Source organism: Chionomys nivalis, chromosome 10, assembly GCF_950005125.1.
Source record: "Chionomys nivalis chromosome 10, mChiNiv1.1, whole genome shotgun sequence".
Lineage (NCBI taxonomy): Eukaryota > Metazoa > Chordata > Mammalia > Rodentia > Cricetidae > Chionomys > Chionomys nivalis.
The window spans coordinates 11,852,817-11,874,538 of record NC_080095.1 but is presented as its reverse complement, the minus strand read 5'-3'; the positions used below and the strand labels follow the sequence as shown (position 1 = coordinate 11,874,538).

Sequence of the window (21,722 nt, the reverse complement as noted above, 5' to 3'; positions counted from 1 at the left end):
TCAAAAGTAAAATCCTTGGGATTAAATTAGATGTATTGGTTCTCATATATTTTATGTCCAAAAAACTCATTAAAAACTTTACTCTGTTCATCCATTTCAGGAGCAACCATGTAAGCTCCTCACACTGACCCTGGAAAATATGTTATGTGTTCTGCTGTCAGGATTCTAAGAAAGTATTCAATGTGGTCTCCAAGATTTCGTCACACACTATTGATGTCAATGCATGAATTTCCAGAGAAGCCTTAGCCTCAGATGAAAAGATTCTCTTTTCCATTTTAAACCTGCCCCACATTTATGATCCATTAACATGGAGCCCACAGCCAACATGGCTTATCTGAAGACACTTCTCTAGATCACACGTGAGAAACCAAAATTTTCCTGTCACCAACATCAGAGAGTGTTGCGGGAGCTCCTTCTGCTCCTTCAGTCAATAGCTACTGAGATACCAGCCCATTAGGGTGTGGTCTCTCTTTCTTTAAAAAAGCAGCAACTGCCCTCCACTCCCTCTCTGGCTTCTGGCTCTGCTTTCGGTGACTAGGCTCCCTTCCTGATTGCACAGTGGGCTGTTGTCTGGGACTGTAATCTCTAATTTTCCCCCTTAAATAAATAACCATTCTATTAATCATAATTCCAAACTGGTGTGGAATTGTTTGTTACTTACGCCTTCATTTGGTGCCCAAACATTTGGTTTTAGGACCCCTCCTTCCCCCGCTCAGCTGCCTGCCACCAGCTCTGCTTGGCAGGAGCCCTCCCTCAGCCTCGGCCTATGCTTTTGCGTGGAGCCAGCAGTTTAATATAAATTATCATGCAGTGGCTTTTCTTGCTTCAATTTTTTATATATTCTCTTTACACACCTCAGATTGGCTTCAAGTCCCCATGTACCCTATTGTTTGCCTTGCCACGTGGATTTAAACTTCACAGGCCTGCATAGTCTCTGCCCACCTGGTTTGCTCTTTTCTGTGTTTTTTTTTTTTAAATTTTGATACTTTTATTTCTACTTATATTCTAATACATTTTAATGTTCTTTTTTATTCTTTTTTAATTAAAATTTCCACCTCCTCCCCATTTCCCATTTCCCTCCTCCTCCTCCCAAGCATTGCCCCCTCCCCCCACTCCCCTAACCCTCTCTCCACTCTTCTACCCCTCCCCCCACTACATTCCCCCTTCCCCTCGATACTGAAGATATGTATAAATTCCTTGCCTTGAGGGAAGTCCAAGGTCCTCCCACTTCAATCTAGGTCCAGGAAGGTGAGCATCCAAACAGGCTAGGCTCCCACAAAGCCAGTTCATGTATTAGGATCGAAACCTAGTGCCATTGTCCTTGGCTTCTCATTAGCCTTCATTGTCCGCCATGTTCAGAGAGTCCAGTTTCATCCCATGCTTATTCAGTCCCAGTCCAGCTGGCCTTGGTGGGCTCCTAATAGATTAGTTCCACTGTCACAGTGGGTGGGTGCACCCCTCGTGGTCCTGACTTCCTTGCTCATGTTCTCCCTCCTTCTGCTCCTCCTTTGGACCTTAAGAGCTCAGACTGTTGCTCCAAATTGGGTCTCTGTCTCTATCTCGATCCATCGCCAGATGAAGGTTCTAAGGTGATATGCAAGATATTCATCAGTATAGGATAGGGTCATTTCAGGTTCCCTCTCCTCAGTTGCCCAAGGTACTAGCTGGAGACCTCTCCCTGGACACCTGCGAGCCCCTCTGAAGTCAAGTCTCTTGCCAACCCTAAGATGGCTCCCTTAATTAGGATATATATTTCTCTGCTCCCGCATCCACCCTTCCTATATACCAACCATCTCATTCCCCCAAGCTCCCCCCATCCTCCCCTTCTCACTTTGCTTTTTTCATAAGATAGGGCATATCTTGGGTATATTACCAAGAGTGGTATTGCTGGATCCTGGGGTAGGTTGTTCCCAAATTTCCTAAGAAACCACCACACTGATTTCCAAAGTGGTTGCACAAGTTTGCATTCCCACCAGCAATGGATGAGTGTTCCCCTTACTCCACATTCTTTCCAGCAAAGGCTGCCATTGGTGTTTTTGATTTTAGCCATTCTGACAGGTGTAAGATGGTATCTCAAAGTTGTTTTGATTTGCATTTCCCTGATCGCTAAGAAGGTTGAACATGACCTTAAGTGTCTTTTGTCCATTTGAACATCTTCTGTTGAGAATTCTCTGTTCAGTTCAATGCCCAATTTTTAAAATGGGTTAATTAGCATTTAAAGGTCTAGTTTCTTGAGTTCTTTATATATTTTGGAAATCAGACCTTTATCTGTTGCGAGGTTGGTGAAGATTTTCTCCCAGTCAGTAGGGTGCCTTTTTTGAAGAAAGAAATTGAAGAGGATACCAGAAAATGGAAGAATCTCTCTTGCTTTTGAATTGGGAGGATCAACATAGTACAAACGGCAATTCTACCAAAAGCAATCTGTAGATTCAATGCAATCCCCATCAAAATCCCAACAAAATTCCTCACAGAAGTTGAGAGGAAAATAATCAACTTTATATGAAAAAACAAAAAACCCAGGATAGCCAAAACAATCCTATACAATAAAGGTACCTCTAGAGGCATTACCATCCCTGACTTCAAACTCTATTACAGAGCTACAGTAACGAAAACAGCTTTGTATTGGCACAGAAACAGAGATGTTGACCAATGGAATCAAATAGAAGACCCAGATTTTAACCCACAAACCTATTAACACCCGATTTTCAACAAAAGAGCTAAAAATATACAATGGAAGAAAGAAAGCATCTTCAACAAATGGTGCTGGCATAACTGGATGTCAACCTGTAAAAGAATTAAAATAGATCCATATCTATCACCATGCACAAAACTCAAATCCAAATGGATTAAAGACATCAATATCAATTTAAACACACTGAACCTGATAGAAGAGTAAGTGGGAAATAGTCTTCAACACCGGAGCACAGTATACCACTTCCTATGTATAACCCAAGTAGCACAGACAATAAGGTCAACATATAATAAATGGGACCTCCTAAAACTGAGAAGCTTCTGTAAAGCAAAAGACACTATCATTAAGAGAAAAAGGAATATCCTTCTTTAGGTTAGAAAGTTTTCTTCTATAATTTTGTTGAATATATTTTCTGGACCTTTGAGCTGTAATTCTTCTCCTTCTTCCACCCCTATTATCCTTAGGTTTGGTCTTTTCATGGTGTCCCAGATTTCCTGAATGTTTTGTGTTAAGAATTAGTTGGATAGTGTTTTCAATTTCCATCCATTTGTATGCAAAATTCAAGAAGTCATTGTTTTTTACTGCTGAGTAGTACTCTAATATGTATATATTCCATACTTTCTTCATCCATTCTTCCATTGAAGGACGTCTAGGTTGTTTCCAGGTTCTGGCAATTACAAACAATGCTGCTATGAACATAGTTGAGCATATACTTTTGTTGTATGTTTGGGCATCTCGGGTATATTCCCAATAGTGGTATTGCTGGGTCAAGAGGTAGGTTGAACCTGACTTTCCTGAGAAACCGCCACACTGCTTTCCAAAGTGGTTGCACAAGTTTGCATTCCCACCAGCAATGGATGAGAGTGCCCCTTTCTCCACAACCTCTCCAGCAGAGGCTATCATTGGTGTTTTTGATTTTAGCCATTCTGACCGGTGTAAGATGGTATCTTAATGTTGTCTTGATTTGCATTTCCCTGATTGCTAAGGAAGTTGAGCATGATCTTAAGTGACTTTTGGCCATTTGAACTTCTTCTGTTGAAAAGTCTCTGTTCAGCTCAGTGCCCCATTTTATAATTGGATTGATTAACCTTTTACGGTCTAATAATTTTGCATACAAATGGACGGAAATTGAAAACACTATCCTGAGTGAGGTAAGCCAGACCCAAAAAGAGGAACATGGGATGTACTCACTCATATTTGGTTTCTAGCCATAAATAAAGGACATTGAGACTATAATTCGTGACTCTAGAGAAGCTAAATAAGAAGGTGAACCCAAAGAAAAACATATAAGCATCCCCCTGAATATTAACCTTCATCAGGCGATGAAAGAAGAGAGACAGAGACCAACATTGGAGCACTGGACTGAAGTCTCACGATCCAAAGGAGGAGCAGAAGGAGAGTGAGCACGAGCAAGGAACTCAGGATGGCGAGGGGTGCACCCACACACTGAGGCAATGGGGATGATCTATCGGGAACTCACCAAGGCCAGCTGGCCGGGGACTGAAAAAGCATGGGACAAAACCGGTCTCGCTGAACATAATGGACAATGAGGACTACTGAGAACTGAAGAACAATGGCAATGGGTTCTTGATCCTATTGCATGTAATGGCTTTGTGGGAGCCCAGGTAGTTTGGATGCTCACCTTAATAGACCTGGATGGAGGTGGGTGGTCCTTGGACCTCCCACATGGCAGAGAAACCTGCTTGCTCTTTGGGCTGAGGAGGAAGGAAGACTTGATTGGGGGAGGGGGAGGGAACGGGAGGTGGTGGCGGGGAAGAGGCAGAAATCTTTAATAATTAAATTAATTAATTAATAAAAAAAATCAGCAAGAAAAAAAAAGAATTAGTTGGATTTGCTGGGTTTTTCTTATCAGTGAGTTTATTTCCTCTATAGTATCTTCAGCTCTTGAATTTCTTTCTTCTATCTTTTGTATTCTGTTGAATATTCTTCACTTCTTAGTTACTGTTTGTTTACCCAGATTTTCCATATCCAGGCGTCCTTTGGTTTGTGTTTTCCTTATTGCGTCCATTTCCTTCTTCAAGTCTTGAACTGTTTTCATTACCTATTTGATAGCCTTTTCTTGGTTTTCTTGGATATCTTGGAGGGATTTGTTAATTTCTTCTAACCTTTTGTTTGTCTTCTCTTCCATTTCTTTAAAGGAGTTTTTCACATCTTGTTTAAGCGCCTCTATTATTTTCATGATGTTACATTTAAAGTCTATTTCTTCTACTTCTTCTGCAATAGGGTGTTCAAGTCTTCCTGTTGCATGTTCATTGGATTCTGGTGTTCTCATGTTGCTTTTCAGTTTGTTGGAGAAACTCTTGCATTTGTGCCTGCCCATCTCTTCCTTCAAATGCAGCCAGGAGATTCTTGGTGTTTTGGTCCAATCTTTGCTGTGACTGACTGTGTACTTGGGGGATTATCTTGGTCTGCCCTCTCTTAGCACTCCTCAGTACTGGATCTGGCTCTCAGATCTCCTCTGCCCCGAAGCAGACTGTGATGGTGGATCTAAGGACCCTGTAGATGGAAAGGAATGCTTGGGGGCAAGATGATATGGGGTTACTTGAGAAAGCCAGTAGCCTGGGAAACATCCCGTTGAATAACATGAAATGTTTAGATATGTGGAGGGGGCCTGCTCTCTGTTCCTTGGACTGTACAGCCAGGTGGGCACACACTTACCACTCTGGATGGATCTCCTCAGTACAAGAGCAGGGACTTTTGCTGGGCCAAGGACTTTGCAGACAAAAGGGCAGACATGGGGGAGGCAGGGTTATGAGGAACAAAGAAGCCTCTGCAGCAGAAGCTGGAGGGGCCCTGTAATCTGTTCCTGGGACCTTCCAACCAAGTGGGCACACACTTCCCTCTCTGGATGTACCTCCTCGGTACAGGAACAGGAATTCTTGCTAGGCCAATGACCTCACAGACAAAAGGGCAGACTTGGAGAGGGGAAGGGTCATGTGGAACAAAGAAGCCCTTGGAACAGGAGCTGGAGGGGTCCTGTACTCCATTCCTGGGGCCAGAGGGCTGGGCACGCACACACTTACCCCTCTGAATGGATCTTCTTAGTGCAGGAGCAGGGGCTTTTGTGGGCCAAGGACCTTGCAGACAAAAGGGTAGGCTTGTGGGAGGCAGGGTCATGTGGTACAAAGAAGCTCCTGGAGCAGGAGATGGGGGGCCTGTAATCTGTTCCTGTAACTTTCCAGCCAGTCAAGCACACACTTACCCCTCTGGATGGATCTCCTTGGTACAGGAGCAGAAACTTTTCTGGGCCAAGAAGGGCAGACAAAATGGAGGATGTGGGGGGGGGGCAGTGTCTTGTGGAACAAAAAGGCCCCTGCAGCAGTAGCCCTATATTCCTTTCCCAGGTGAGGACACACTTATCCCTCTGGATTAATGGAACTTTTTGAATAAAAGCTTCATATATACTACACCAGATCTCTCCCATTGAGCTATCTCCCAGCAAGGAATGAGAAACTTTTAAATAAATGCTTCATTTTAAATTACTTGTATATGTTTTTGTGTGGATGTTGCAGTGATTGTGGAGAAAAACAGAGGTTACAGGGTCCTTGGGACTCACGTGTGGTTATGAGATGCCCTGAGTCTAGGATTTACAGTCTCCAGGTTCTTCAGGTTCTCCCAGATTTTTGCTGGTCACTACAAAATTATTTCTACCTTGTGTGATTATCTGCAGTTTGTACATATCAGAGAATATCCTAAATTTAAAAAGCCACTTTGATGGAACCATGAAAATAGCTCTTTGCTTCAAAATATTCCATAGCAGAACTGTTGATTCAGATCTAAACTATGATTTCTGATCTCCAAGACTGTGAAAAGAGTTGTATGGCAACCAAGTTATCAGATCTGGGGGATGTACAGATGGGATAATCACTAGGGCTTACTGGTCCACCAGTGTAGCCATTTGTTAGATCCAGGCCAGGTGATAGAAGTTGTCTTTATAAATATGGTGCAGGCTGATAGATGAATGAATCACATATCAACATGTACACAAATACTCAGAGAGGTGGAAGGAGGAAAGTAGAAAGGAACTGCAGGCTGCATCCCTGCTGCCCGGCTCCCATCCACCTGGCTAGCTTATGCCCTGAAATAATAACACGGAAACTGTATTCTTTTAAACACTGCCTGGCCCATTATCTCTAACCTCTTCTTGGCTAACTCTCATATCTTGCCTAACCCATATGTAGTAATCTGTGTAGCACCACGAGTTTTGGCTTAGCGGAAAGATTCTAGCCTATGTCCATCTTGGGCTGGAGCTTCATTGCGTCTGCCCCAGAGAGGAGAGGCATGGCGATTGCCTCACTTCCCTCTTCCTCCCAGCATTCTGTTTGGTCTACTCCACCCACCTAAGGGCTGGCCTATCAAATGGGCCAAGGCAGGTTCTTTATTAACCAATGACCTTCTTCCATCAGAGGAAGGTAGAGAGAATGGAAGAAAAGAGTTTAATAAATAATTTTAAAAAACACATATCACACTAGAAAACAGAAATTTGAATAAACATTTAGACAGTTCAAGAATCAATTATGTTATATGAAGAGGGAGACATGACACAGAGGTGTCCAGATTTTATGTTTCTCTGAAGAGGTTCTTCTGTGAACCAGAATTCCGTGAGCTTTTATTACCCCCTCCTGGTCCTTAGGATTCTGCAGTGAGGCTTGTGTTTGAACTCACAGTAGTATTCACTCACAGTGTGCTTTGCAGAGTAATATATGGTAGTATCCTCAGACACAAGACTGCTCATTTACAGGTACAGAGTGATCTGGAAATTGTCTCTGAAGAGGGTAAATTGACCCTTCATAGCATCTACATATTATATTGAATTACTACCACCTTTAATACATGCTAACCACTCCAGCCCCATACCTGCAGCCTGAAGGTGAATCTAGAGTCTGCATAGAAGAGTCTCAGGGACTTTCAAGGCTATATAAAGTTTCCCCCAGGCTCCAACAGGGGCACCTCACACTGGACACCTGAAAGGACAGAGAAATCTGGTGATGACACTGTCTTGGAGCTGTTTCTTCTTTCTCTTGGCCAAACAACACACAGCATCTTATCTTTATGAAATACCTCTCAACACAATTACATGGAAAAACCAGCTGAGCCTCAAGTCTGTGATGAGTGTTCTGTGTTCAGTGGTGCTCACTGAATGGTGGGACTTGGAAATCCAGGACCAGTCTCCATTGTCCAAGCACTAGGGTCAGCAGCCTTGGTTTTTAAGGTCAAAGAAAAGCCTTATTTGCATGTCTTTCTGCTATAATAATCCCTGGAGTTGGATCTCAGGGGAAGGCATTTCTCAGAGAAGATAAAAGTACTCCAAGTCAGTGATGACATTTATAGAATTCAACACAGTATTGTAGTTTTGTATTCACTCTTTTTTGGTTAAGGATTCATCACCCTCTATTTTGTTCTCTTTTGTGCATATGCACAGAATTTGCTTTCTTTCTATGATGTCATTTCTTCTTTGTATAAATTTATAGTTAAGTAGTTCCACTCATGTCTGTGTGACATGAGTTCAGTCTGTTCCTCTGTCTGGTCTGGACGTAGCTTCTTTCTGGTGTGTCTTCCAGATAGGGTCTGACTCTCCAGGTAATGTTTGCAGAACTCCATGACTGTGATGGGAACAGTTTGGAATTTTTTGAATTTTCTCACTTCTGAGACAATGTTGTCCTTAGGCAACAGGATACTTACAATAAGATGTGTCTTGTCACTGTCTCTCTACCACTTTGTGGTTACTATGTAGACATATTTCTATTTTCATCAAACTCACTTTTCTTCTTCCTGATGTTCTTTCTTTGAATCTTTTAAATTCTCTGCCATTATTGTCTCCCCAAGTCTCTATCTTGTTTACACCAGGCAACTCATTACTTCCTTTATGTTGTGTTAGCCTCATTTTCATTTCTCCAATTAATATAATTAGCTTAACCTGGGCTTTTGAATAAGATTTAGGATGACCTTGTTTTTTGTAATGTTTTTTGAGCATTTTTAATTCTTTAATTTTCTTTCTACACATCTCCTTTCTCTTAGCACAACTCACTTTTGCTTTCACATCATCTATATTCCTCTGCCATTTATCCCCTTTGTTTTTCACTTAAGATGTATTCCTTTCCTAGGGTTTCGATTCAGTTCCATAATCTGCAAAACCGAAGCCATAACACCAAGCACACAAAATCTAGGTTCTGAATTTGTCCAAAAGAGGTAGTGTTTGTTCCTCCATCTTTATTATATTGTTTTACATATAAATTTTCTATTCCTATTCCTATTCCTCCTATGCTCAGAGAACACAGAGAAAGAGGAGGCAGAAAGAATGTAAGAGATGGAGCATGGGGAACAGAGCTGAGAAATTCTGTCTAATGGACAAGGTAATCACATTTATGAAAACATAATGGTTGCTGTTTCATGTTTAAGATCTACATAATAACAAGCTAATTAAAACACTAGTTAAGATTATTCCCTTACCTTACCCCTTGCTGAGGAGCTGTTGGATGTAGACAATTCCTAGAGAAGAAGAATGCCTCTGTAGTGATTGGTAGTTTCCTAAGCAGCAATGTTTGTCTCCACACACTTGCACATATCACCATCATTAACTGACCTTGTACATGTCATGAAGTGGTGAGAAACTATGGAAGAGAGTTGAAGGGGAAATAGCATAGAGATGTGATCATATTTAATTGTATACAAACAGAGTACACAATTCTTTAAAATAATGAAAAATAGTACCCACTGAATAACTGAATGATTTTAAGACAAAACAAATCTTTAAATAATGCTTAAGTAAGCTTTTGTTAAATGTGATATACAGGTGTTAGTCAAGGCAACCTTCAGTAAAAATAATGCTAATGAAGGTATAATACACATTATTACAGGGGCTACACTGCAGTACCATGATAATAAATTCAGCTTGGGACCAGTACAAAACCAGATACACACACATACACACACACACACACACACACACAGAGAGAGAGAGAGAGAGAGAGAGAGAAAGAGAGAGAGGAGAGAGAGAGAGAGAGAGAGAGAGAGAGAGAGAGAGAGAGGGAGGGAGGGAAGGAGGGGGAGGGAGGGAGGGAGGGAGGGAGAGAGAGAGAGAGAGAGAGAGAGAGAGAGAGAGAGAGAGAAGATTTCTTAGTGGAGATGTGCTCAGAATAAAATGTGCATGATCATTCATTGTATTGTGCTGGCTTAGTGACACAAATGGAAGACCCTTGATAGTCTGTGCTTATTATTTAGGCTCTGCTCAATAAAGAGGTACCAGGAAAAGAAATAAAAGATACTGGTTGAACAGTGGTTGGGCATTTGGGATTCCCATCAGGCAGAGTGCTTGGAAGGAGGAAGAGGAGGTATGTTACTGGGCCTCGCAGGACTATGTGATAATTATAGGATCTCTAGGAGAAGCAGATGACAATAATCATAAATTTTTATGTTTTATGAATTTGTTAAAAACACATCTAATTAACATTTCTTGAATATCTGCTGAGTTTCAAGACAGTGGGAAGCAAAGATCATTTATACCATAGATTTTCCACCATAGAAGACACAGGTGTTTGACCAGGAAAGCTGAAGGCAAACAAGCTATCAGCATAGAAAATTATAAAAATTATAAAATCCATTAAAATTTTTTCAGTTAACATCCCTTTAAGGAGGAAAAGCCAGAAGAAATTATCCAGAAACTTAAATATTTCAGTATTTAAACCTCAAAGCCACTAGTAAAATTGTATAATGTAATATTTATGGGAACATCAGCAGAGAAATGAAGGTGTTACTATTTTAGAAGACAATGGTTTCACCAGTGTTTACTCACAAGACAACTATTGTGATGTACAGCAAGATATAAATTAGTTATCAAAGATTGAAGTATGCTGAAAATTCCTCAATATATTTCTTGTTAAAATTCTGTTCCCACTTTTATTCGCAGACAAGCTCAATGCTAATGACACATAGAATAAGGACTATAGGGCTGTGAGCTCCGTGAAACGCTGCTACACAGCCTGCTCGAATACTGAGGATACCTAAGAGAAACTTCATCCAACAACAGGAGGAAACAGAGGCGATGACCCACATTAGATTACTGAACTGAGCTACCAAGAACCAGCTGAAGAGTGGAAGGAGTCAGAGTATGAGCAAGGAATTCAGTAGTTTGAGGGGTTCATCCACTGAGACAGTTTTCTTGAGCTAATGGTAGCTCACCAACTCCAACTGGACTGCAGGTGAATGAGCACGGGAACAATTTCATTGGTTAAGTAATAAAGAAACTGCTTGGCCCTCATAGGTTAAAACATAGGTGGGTGGAGTAAACAGAACAGAATGCTGGGAGGAAGAGGAAGTGAGCTCAGACTCGACAGCTCTGCTCTCTGGAGCAGACACCATGCTCCCCTCTCCCCGGCAGACGCAATAAAGCTCGGACCCAGGATGGACGTAGGCTAGAATCTTCCCGGTAAGCACACCTTGGGGTGCTATACACATGAATAGAAATGGGCCAAGCAGTGTTTAAAAGAAAAAAAAAAACAAAACAAAACAAAAAAAAGATCTTCTGAATGTGGGTGACAGTTGGGGCAGACTGAGGGGCAACTGATAGTGATGCTGGGCCTTGTCTCTACTGCATGTACTGGTTTCTTGGAATCCTATTTTATTTGGACGTATACCTTGCTCAACCTAGATGTTGTAGGAAGGACACTGAACTTTCCTGTTACAGGCAGTGTCGGCCCCTTTTTTTGTCCCTGCTGCCCGGCTGGCTTACACCTGATATAATCACACAGAAACTGTATTAATTAAAACACTGCTTGACCATTAACTCTAGCCTTCTATTGGCTAATTCTCACATCTTGATTTAATCCATTTCTATTAATCTCTGTTCACCATGAAGTCATGCTTACCAGGAAAGATTTAGCATGTCTGACCTGGCATCTCTATGGTGGCTCTATGCCTGCTTTCTTCCTCCCAGAATTCAGTTTTGTCTTCTCCCTATCAGGCCAAGTAGTTTCTTTAATGATTAACCTATGAAAGCAATGCATAATCAGAAGGACCTCCTACACCACAATGTGATGGACGATAGCCCACAACATACAAGCCTTTCCCTGAATCCCTGAATGCCACAACCTGGGATGTCTGACATTCAGATCAAGGATCTGTGACTCAGATATCATTTCAGAGACCACAAAACTTATTTGCAAGTGAATCAGTGTAAGTAAGAAGTCTGTGGAGGAAACAATAGAGAGAGAAATGTATCTACATGATAAAATTAAAATCCTGTAAACTTTTAAAATGTGTTTGAATATCTTGGTAGAAGTAGGGTATTTTATTTTATCCAAAAAGAAACTGATTGTACACCAGGGACCTGAGAAGACCAGAATAAATCCTAAGACCTACAAATTACAATGTGATTTGACAGCATTTCCAGAAAGGGACTTGACGTACAAGAACACCTTAAGCAGTATGTTAACCAAGAACATTCTGCAGGCTCCTGAAGCTCATCTGCTATTTCTAGATTCTTTAGTTCCATAGTATAAGTACCAGAGTATAGCAAAGATCAATGATGAAATAGATGTTCATGTTTCACTTGAGGATGAAAGAGAGATGAAGGAAATCAAGGTTAATGGTTTATAGGTTCTACCAGGGTATCCTGCATGATCTCTTGGCTCTTACTAAAATCCTAAGTTCTACTCTAACTGGAGAATTAACTGAAGATCTATTAAAAACCTAGGGACCCCACTCCCATTGATCTCTGAATCTCTTCAATATTGATCCTGGTACCCACAGCATAGCCGTGTCCGCACAGTTTGTTGCTATATTGTACATAGGAGATCACAAATTGTGTAGAAAAATAAACATTACAGAAGAAAACAGGACTTCAAAAATATTCAGATGCATTAAAGTTAGTAAAAACTAAGTTCTAGAATATTGCAATTGTGAGTCTCTGTTGGCCCTTAGTACTGCCTACTGGCCCTGAGCTCTCTGTAAGAAGATTTTATACAGGTTAACACTGGAGTTCTATCACTGTGTCTCTGGTATATGAGTTTGTTCTCAGTTTGCAGACTGTTCAGTTTTAAGAAAACTTGGCTTTTGGAGATGTCCTGCTGATGGTGATGTAGTATATGGAAGCTGAATTATAATCAGCATTTTCATTATACTGTTTTATTCCCATTAACTCCAGATCCTGTTCTAGAGACTGGTGGACCCAGTGTATATGACAGCTGGTTAATGAGAACACAGAACAGTGCAGGTGAAAGACAGGGTCTTGGTCAGCTGTGGTGCCTGCACCAGTTCAGGTACTGAGTCCTTCACCTGGAATTGGGATAGTTCACCTGGGGAAAAGCCACATCACCATCAGTCAGATTTTCCATATATGATGTACCTGGTTCTGTCTTCTGAAACTCTGAAATACTTACAGATTAGACAGGTCAAGAAGCAGAGGAACAGCACCAGGACAGCCATGCTTTGCTGGAGCTCCAGTGAGAAGGAGATGGGGCCTCTGAGCTAGGCCATGGCTTTCATTCTGAACCTGAGGGATACTTTGCATTGAGGGAGGTACCTGAAAGGATAAAGGAAGCCCAGGAGGTTTCCCTTTCTTTTTCAGGTGACTGAATTTTGCTTCTGTTTCCCAACTGAATGGATTAACACTATATTTCACCATGTCCAACAATCAAATGCAGTATTTTCAATAATTAATGAATTTATTTTCTTGAAAAACTTTCAACACAATATATTCTGATATAGAAAGTACTTACTTTCTATCTTTTTTGCAGATCTTGCCCATCTCCCCAATTCCAGATTTTCATAAAAAGTCAGAGTTTTAAGAGTCATTTATGAGGACATATTAGGGTTTGTACATCAAGTATTCATTTCCATATAGACAGTTAACAGTTTAAAAATCCATAGCAATACATTTTCTCTTTTAAAAATTATTATACAATATACGTATTTTCTTTTACAAATTACAATTCTTTTATCAATGTACAGTGATAATATTCAGGCCTCAAGAGTTGGCTCAGTGATAAGGCACCTGCCTCCCAGTATTAAAATATTAGCTTAATTTACAACACTTAGCTTAGAAGCTGGGTGTGATAGTTTATCCTACATTCCCAGCACTGGAGGCATTGTGAATGGAGGTACTCTAAGTCTTGCCAGACAAAGATTCTGTCTGAGCATTTGTGCTCCAGGTTCACTGTGATATCCTTACTTAAGAATAAGATAGAAATCAACTGCTAATCATACACAAACTCCACTCTAGCTTTCTGACATATGTACTAACCATGTACTATGCATACACAGTCTAACCAATTAGCATTTCTAGCCATTCAAACATTGTTCTTACTTGTCATTGGATTCATAGTTTGTAGTTATTCACAACTGTGCCACGGACGCTGTAGACCTTGGATGAACTGTTTGCCATTGAATCCAAGAGATGAACTCTTTTAGACTTGGTTCCTCTCCACAGCTTTATTACTGCACTTCTCACTATAGGCACTTCCATTCCTCTTCCAGTCATAGAGTCGCTCATTTAAGACTATGAAAGTAAGAATGATATTTTTCTAAGTTCTTAATTCCTTTTTTAAGTGAATTTGGTTCTTAAACTTAAGGCCTTTCACATGGTCACAAAGCACTCTATGACAAAGTTACAAGCCTAGCTCAATCTTATAAAACATCACATTTTTACAGAAAATAATTTTTTTTTTTTTTTGGTTTTTCGAGACAGGGTTTCTCTGTGGCTTTGGAGCCCATCCTGGAACTAGCTCTTGTAGACCAGGCTGGCCTCGAACTCCCAGAGATCCGCCTGCCTCTGCCTCCCGAGTGCTGGGATTAAAGGCGTGCGCCACCACCGCCCGGCTCAGAAAATAATTTTTGATGACTGATTTTATGCACTACTAAAATTAACACCAGGAAACACAATTACTTCTTCCTTGACATCCAACACTTATAACTGATTCTGTAAAGAATCAATTTACTGCTGGGCAGTGTTGTTGCAAACCTATAATCTCAGCAATTGAGAGGCAGAGGCAGGCTGATTTCTGTGAGTTTGAAGCCAGCGTGATGTACAAAGAGCTAGTTCCAGGACATGCTCAGAGAAACCCTATCTCAAATACACAAAAACAAAACCAAACAAAAAAAAAAAGGATCAATTTACTGACCATGGATCTTAAGAATGCTGGGGTATAGAAGATAAATCAAATCAAATGAAGAAAACAGAAGGAACAGTACAAGGTGAAGTAGAGGAAAACTTCACCCTCAGCTGGTGACTCCTATTCTGAGTCTGGACTCCATGATCCTTTCAAGACTACTGTGTAATTGAAACACAGCATGTACTGGAATCTCACTACTCATGGTCAACACCACACACCTGAACGAAAAGAAAAATAAGAATAGAGTGCACATATGAGTAAAAGTGTCTGCCACACATCTAAAAGAGGAAGGCAGATTCTTTTGAGCAGGGTTCTCTGCCTCTGGTGTTTTGAGGGTCACTGGGATATTAAGGAACTGAAATGCCTTTAGAGGCTTGATCAGGGTAAAGGAGGCTCTGGGTCTGAATACAAAACTTGAATCCCAGCCTCACAGCTCACCTGATCTCAGAACAGGTTTCTGTGATCAGATAATGCTGTGGTAACCTCATTAAAATAATTTTTTCATATATGATGAGAAAATATGCATCTCTGAAGCAATCACACAGACACTTAGACACATACACACAGATAGATATACAACAGAAAAATATCCTTTCTAAAAACACACACACATTTTCCTGAGAAACCTGCACATTGATTTCCAAACTGGTTGCACAAGTTTGCTTTCCCACCAGCAATGGATGAGTGTACCCCTTACTTTACATCTTTTCCAGCAAGGTTATAATTAGTGATTTTGATTTTAGCCATTCTGACAGGTGTAAGATGATATCTCAAAGTTGTATTGATTTGCATTTCCATGATCGCTAATGAGGTTGAACATCACCCTAAGTGTCTTTTGGCCATTTGAACTTTGTCTGATGAGAATTCTCTTTTCAGTTCATACCCCATTTTTACTTGTGTTAATTAGAATTTTCATGTCCAGTTTCCTGAGTTCTTTATATATTTTGGAGATCATACCTTTGTCTGATGTGGGGTTGGTGAAGATCTTCTCCTATTCAGTAGGATGCCATTTGTCTTAATGACAGTGTCCTTTGCTTTACAGAATCTTCTCAGTTTCAGGAGGTCCCACTTATTCACTGTTGCTTTTGTTGTCTGTGCTAATGGGGTTATAAGGAGGAGGTGATCTCCTGTGCTCATTTGTTGCAGTCTACTTCCCATTTTCTCTTCTATCAGGTTCAGTGTGGTCCGATTTATATTGAGGTCTTTAATTCATTTGGACTTGAGTTTTGTGCATGGTGATAGATATGGATCTATTTTCATTCTTCTACAGGTTGACATCCAGTTCTGCCAGCATCATTTGTTGAAGATGCTTTCTTTCTTCCATTGTATACTTTCAGCTCCCTTGTCAAATATCAGGTGTTCATAGGTTTGTTGCTTAATATTTAGGTCTTTGATTTGATTCCATTTGTCAACGACTCTGTTTTTATGCCAATACCACGCTGTTTTCATTACTGTAGCTCGGTAGTAGAGTTTGAAGTCAGAGATGGTAATGCCTCCAGAAGTTCCTTTTTTGTATACGATTGTTTTGGCTATCCTGTTTTTTTTTTTTTTTCACATAAAGTTGATTATTGTTCTCTCAAGGTCTGTGAAGAATTTTGTTGGGATTTTGATAGGGATTGCATTGAATTTATAGATTGCCTTTGGTAGAACTGCCATTTTTATTATGCTGATCCTACCCATCCAAGACAATGGGAGATCCTTCCATTTTCTGGTGTTCTCTTCAGTTTCTTTCTTCAAAGCCTTAAAATTCTTGTCAAATAGATATTTCACTTCCTTGGTTAGTGTAACCCAAAGATACTTTATGCTATTTGTGGCTATTGTGAAAGGTGAAGTTTCTCTGATTTCCCTCTCTGCTTTTCTATCCTTTGTGTATAGAAGGGCTACTGATTTTTTTTTTGAGTTGATCTTGTATCCTGCCATATCACTGAAGGTATTTATCAGTTATAGGAGTTCTTTAGAAGAGTTTTGTGGGTCACTGATGTACATAATCATATCATCTGCAAATAACGAAAGTTTGACTTCTTCCTTTCTGATTCGAATCATCTTGATCTCCTTATGTTGTCCTATTGCTATTGTTAGAACTTCAAGCACAATGTTGAAGAGATATGGTGAGAATGGACAGCCTTGTCTTACTCCTGAATTTAGTGGAATGGCTTTTAGTTTCTCTATTTAATTTGATATTAGCTGTTGGTTTGCTGTATATTGCTTTTATTATATTTAGATATGATCCTTGTATCCCTAACCTCTCTAAAACCTTTATCATAAAGAGTGTTGAATTTTGTCAAATGCTTTTTCAGCCTCTAATGAAACAGTCATATGGTTTTTTTTCTTTCAGTTTTTTTATATAATGGATTACATTGATAGATTTTCATATGTTGCACCAGCCCTGCATCTCTGGGAATCAATCTACCTCAAGATCCAGCAATACTATTCTTGTGAATATACCCAAGAGATGCCCCGTCATACTACAAAAGCGTTTGTTCAGCTATCTTCATAGTAGCATTATTGGTTATTGCCAGAACCTGGAAACAACATAGATGCCCTCAATGGAAGAATGGATAAAGAAAGTGTGGAATATATACACATTAGAGTACTACTCAGTGGTAAAAAACAATGACTTCTTTAATTTTGCATGCAAATGGATGGAAATAGAAAACACTATCCTGAGTGAGATAACCCAGACCCAAAAAGATGAATATGGTATGGATTCACTCATTAGTGAACTGAAGATGTAAACAAACTTTATGCCTATAGTTTTCTAAGCCTAGAGAAGCCCAATAACAAGGTGAACCCAAAGAAAAACATATATAGATCCTCCTTGACATTGGAAGCAAACAAGATTGCCAGGCATGGGGGTAGGTTTAGGAGTGGGGATGGGATTGGGAGAAGCGGAGAGGCAGAGTGAGAAGGGAGAAAGGAAACACTGGAGAGAGCTTGGGGAAGTGGGATGGTGGAGATGGAGGAATGGTGGATATAGGAGCAGGGAAGAAGATATCTACCTTGAGGGAGTCATTTTAGGGCTGGGAAGAGGGTTGGCTCTAGAGGGGATCCCAGGTGTCCACAGGGAGGTCCCCAGCTAGGTCTTTGGACAGCAGAACAGAGGGTGCCTGAACTGACCTTGCCCCACTATCACACTGATGTTTATCTCAAATATCACCATAGAATCTTTGTCCGGCGATTGTTCAAGATAGAGACAGAGACCCTCATCAGAGCAATAGGCTGATTTCCCAAGGTCCAGTTGAGGAGCAGAAGGAGGGAGAAGATGAGCAAGGAGGTCTGGACCATGAAGGGTTGGTCCATCCACTGGAACAGTGTGCCTGTTCTAATGGGAGCTCACCAAATCCAGCTGTACTGGGACTGAATGAGCATGTGATCAAACCAGACTCTGAATATGGCTGACAATGGGGGCTGATTGAGAAGTCATTGATAAAGGCACTGGGACTTCTTTCTACTGCATGTATTGGCTTTTTGGGACCTTAGTCTATTTAGGTGCAAAGCTTCCTAGGCCTGGATGTAGAGGGGAGGAGCTTGGATTTCTCACAGGGCAGGGTTCCCTGCCCTCTCTTAAGAAGGGAGAGGGAGGAAGAAGGGTGAATGGGGGAGTGGGAGGGGAACGGGAGGAGGGGAGGAAGTGTAAATTTTTGGATGGAAAAATAAAGAAATAAAAAATTTTAATTATGATTTAAAAAAATCACACACAAGGACAGATATATATATATATATATATATATATATATTAGCATCACATGATACTTGAAAATATTCTTTTTCCACTTATGTCATTTATTCTACTTAGAAACAAATCACTGTGCTTATTCATAATGTATTGTAAATTACTTGATTTATCCCACTACCCTCTCTTCTTTTCTCTAACTTCTTTAACCGTCTGTCCTCTCCTACTCTCATGTTTCTTCTTTTCTCTCCTCCCTCCTTTCCTGATTAATTGCACAAACTCTGCTTCTGTTTTCTGCTCATCCAGATGTGAGATTAAAATGTCACATAACCAGGCCGGGCGGTGGTGGTGCACGCCTTTAATCCCAGCACTTGAGAGACAGAGGCAGGCGGATCTCTGTGAGTTCAAGACTAGCCTGGTCTACAAGAGCTAGTTCCAGGACAGGCTCCAAAACCACAGAGAAACCCTGTCTTGAAAAACCAAAAAAAAAAGAGGAAAAAAGTCACATAACCTTGTGTAATTCTCTGAGGGCCCCCGCAGTTTTCATAATGTCTTAATAGAACCACATTCCCATTTCCACAGCACAAGCATCCCTTCCCCTTCATTCCCATAAACTTGGTTTCATTCTCTCCTTGGGTAAATAACACTCATATCATTGGTTACAGACATCTAATTTTGGGGGGTTTAAGATCCATTTCTGTGGTTATGAAAAATGTTAGCTTTATGTAACCTCTTCTGCCCACTTTCACTGGTCAAGATGAAGCATCCCAATCAGAAGATGGAGGGCAGAACAATCTGTGTTCATGAGGACATCACCTCTCAACTCTGAGTTCCCAGAACTATCTGTTAACCTCCTTACTCAAATCTTAGAGAAGTGAGAGAAGGGAGTTTTTCTTGGAAAGAAAATTTAAACTGTTCTCTTGGATGACAAAAATCTTGTTATAACCTTTAACAGGGAGTATTGATATGTCTACTCAGTATTTTTAATAAAAGTATTTTGAAATATTACCATTTGAATCAATGTCTCATATAAACTACACAATAACAAGACCATTGGGCCAAATCACAGCATTGAATGAGATCTTTTTTAAAAAATACACTGTTTTAATTAGGGGTAGACGTTTTTGTGTGGGTAATGTAGTGCTCATGAAAATAAACAGATACCACAGGGTCCACTAGACTCACATGTGTCTCTGAGCTGCCTTCATCTTCTAGGGTTTACAATCAATCTTCTTTGGCTTCATCGGGAACTGATGCTGGTCACTGAACAGGATCATTTTGCTCTCTGTGATGATCTGCATTTTCTTCAGGTAAAAGCACATCCTAAATTGAAAAAGCAACATAATGGGGCTGTGAAAAATGAAATTTTGCTGCAGAAGAATCCTTCAGTGGGTTCTGAACACAGAATTCAGAATCCTTAACTGAAAAAAGAAATGGGTATAACACCCAAGCAATATACCATTTAGGGAATGTGGAGTCAGAACCATCACTGGGATTCAGTAAAATACAAGACTACCCAGTCGTTGAGATCCAGGCCCTGTGATAGAATCTGTCTTAAAGAAAGTGGTGCGTATTTTTAAAGAAATGCATCATATGTCATCACACACACACACACACACAGAGAGAGAGAGAGAGAGAGAGAGAGAGAGAGAGAAATGAGAGAGATAGAGTGAGAGAGTAAAGAGAGAGAGGGAGAGAGAATGGGACATAGAAAGAGAAGGATAAAGGGAAACAAGGAGAAACACTTTAATAAATAAACACACACAACACAACTGGAACCAGAAATTTAAATAATAATTTGGACATTCAAGGATTACTACACACTATACCTGTAGAGAAAATCTCTAAGTGTGATAAGGAGAGGCAGTGCAGACTTCATGTTTCTCTAAGCAGGCTCTTCTGTGACTCAGATCTCTAAGTGGTCTCAGCGCCCCCTGCTGGTTCTGTGTTCCCCACAGCGGCGTTTTTGTCTGAGCTCACAGTAACATTCACTCACTGTGCCTCTTGCACAGTAATACATGGCTGTGTCCTCAGACGTCAGACTGCTCATTTCCAGGTACAGAGTGTTCTTGGCATTGTCTCTGGAGATTGTGAACTAGCCCTTCACAGCGTCGGTATACCAGGTGGTACCACCATTTTTATTAATCTCTGCGACCAACTCCAGTCCCTTTCCAGGAGCCTGGCGGACCCAGTTCATGTAATAATCATTGAAGGTGAATCCAGAGGCTGCACAGGAGAGTTTCAGGAACTTTCCAGGCTGCACTAAGCCTCCCCCAGACTCCAGCAATTGCACTTCACACTGGACACCTGTAAACACAAAGAATTCTGGTTAGAAAGGGTCACCGAAGACATTTTTTTTCTCTTTCTCGTGTCCACACAACACACAGTGTCTCATTTTTATGAATTACCTTTTAAAATAAGGACAAAAGAAACCAATATGAGCCCTAAGTCCATTATGAGTGACCTGTGTTCGGTGCTGAACCCTGACTGGGAGGACATGGAAATCCAGAGCTTGTCTCCTCTGCCAGAGCTGCAGGGTCAGGGCAGGGCTGGATTTTATGGGCACATAGAAGCCTTATTTACGTATCTTCCTGCCATAACAGGCTCTGTACTTGGACCTGTGCAGAAGGCAGTACTCAGAGCAGATATAAGACATCATATACACTGAGGACAGTTTTAGAAATTGAAGCACTAATGTAGCTCTGTGTATATATTTTCCTTGTTAGGGATTCACCACACTTTATTTAGTTCTCTTTTTACCATATGCATGGAAAATGTTCTTATTACTGTCTGTCTTCCTTTCAGTGATTTGTAGGGACATAGCCCCACCCATTGGGGGCGTGTTCGCCTCGGGCTAATGTTTACGGATAAATCTGCCGGGCGTGAGCCCAGCAGGCCCTTTTCTTTTGCTCCGCTTTTCCGGTACACCGCAGAAACCTTTGGTCCTGTAAGTTTATTTCCTTATTAAAGCTGTATATATCTATATAATCTGTCTACATTCATTTGCGCCACCACAGTGATTGCTGTGGGGACATATTTATATTTGCAGAACTAAATTATTTGCATCCTGAAATTTTTCCTATGATCAATTTTTACTTTCCACTCTGTCTTTCCCTTTCCCATCTCGATACCAGGGAACACATGGCTGTTGTCAGGCTGTCTTAGGTCAATTTTTATTTCTGCATATTTATATAGTCAGCACAATGGGGACATTTAATGCATTTTTGTA

General features: G+C 40.7%; 1 pseudogene; it reads right to left on the bottom strand.

Moving 5' to 3' along the window:
* Positions 1-20,417: 20,417 nt before the first annotated feature.
* On the bottom strand, positions 20,418-20,947 carry LOC130882867 (Ig heavy chain V region RF-like; annotated as a pseudogene).
* Between the last annotated feature and the right edge of the window lie 775 nt (positions 20,948-21,722).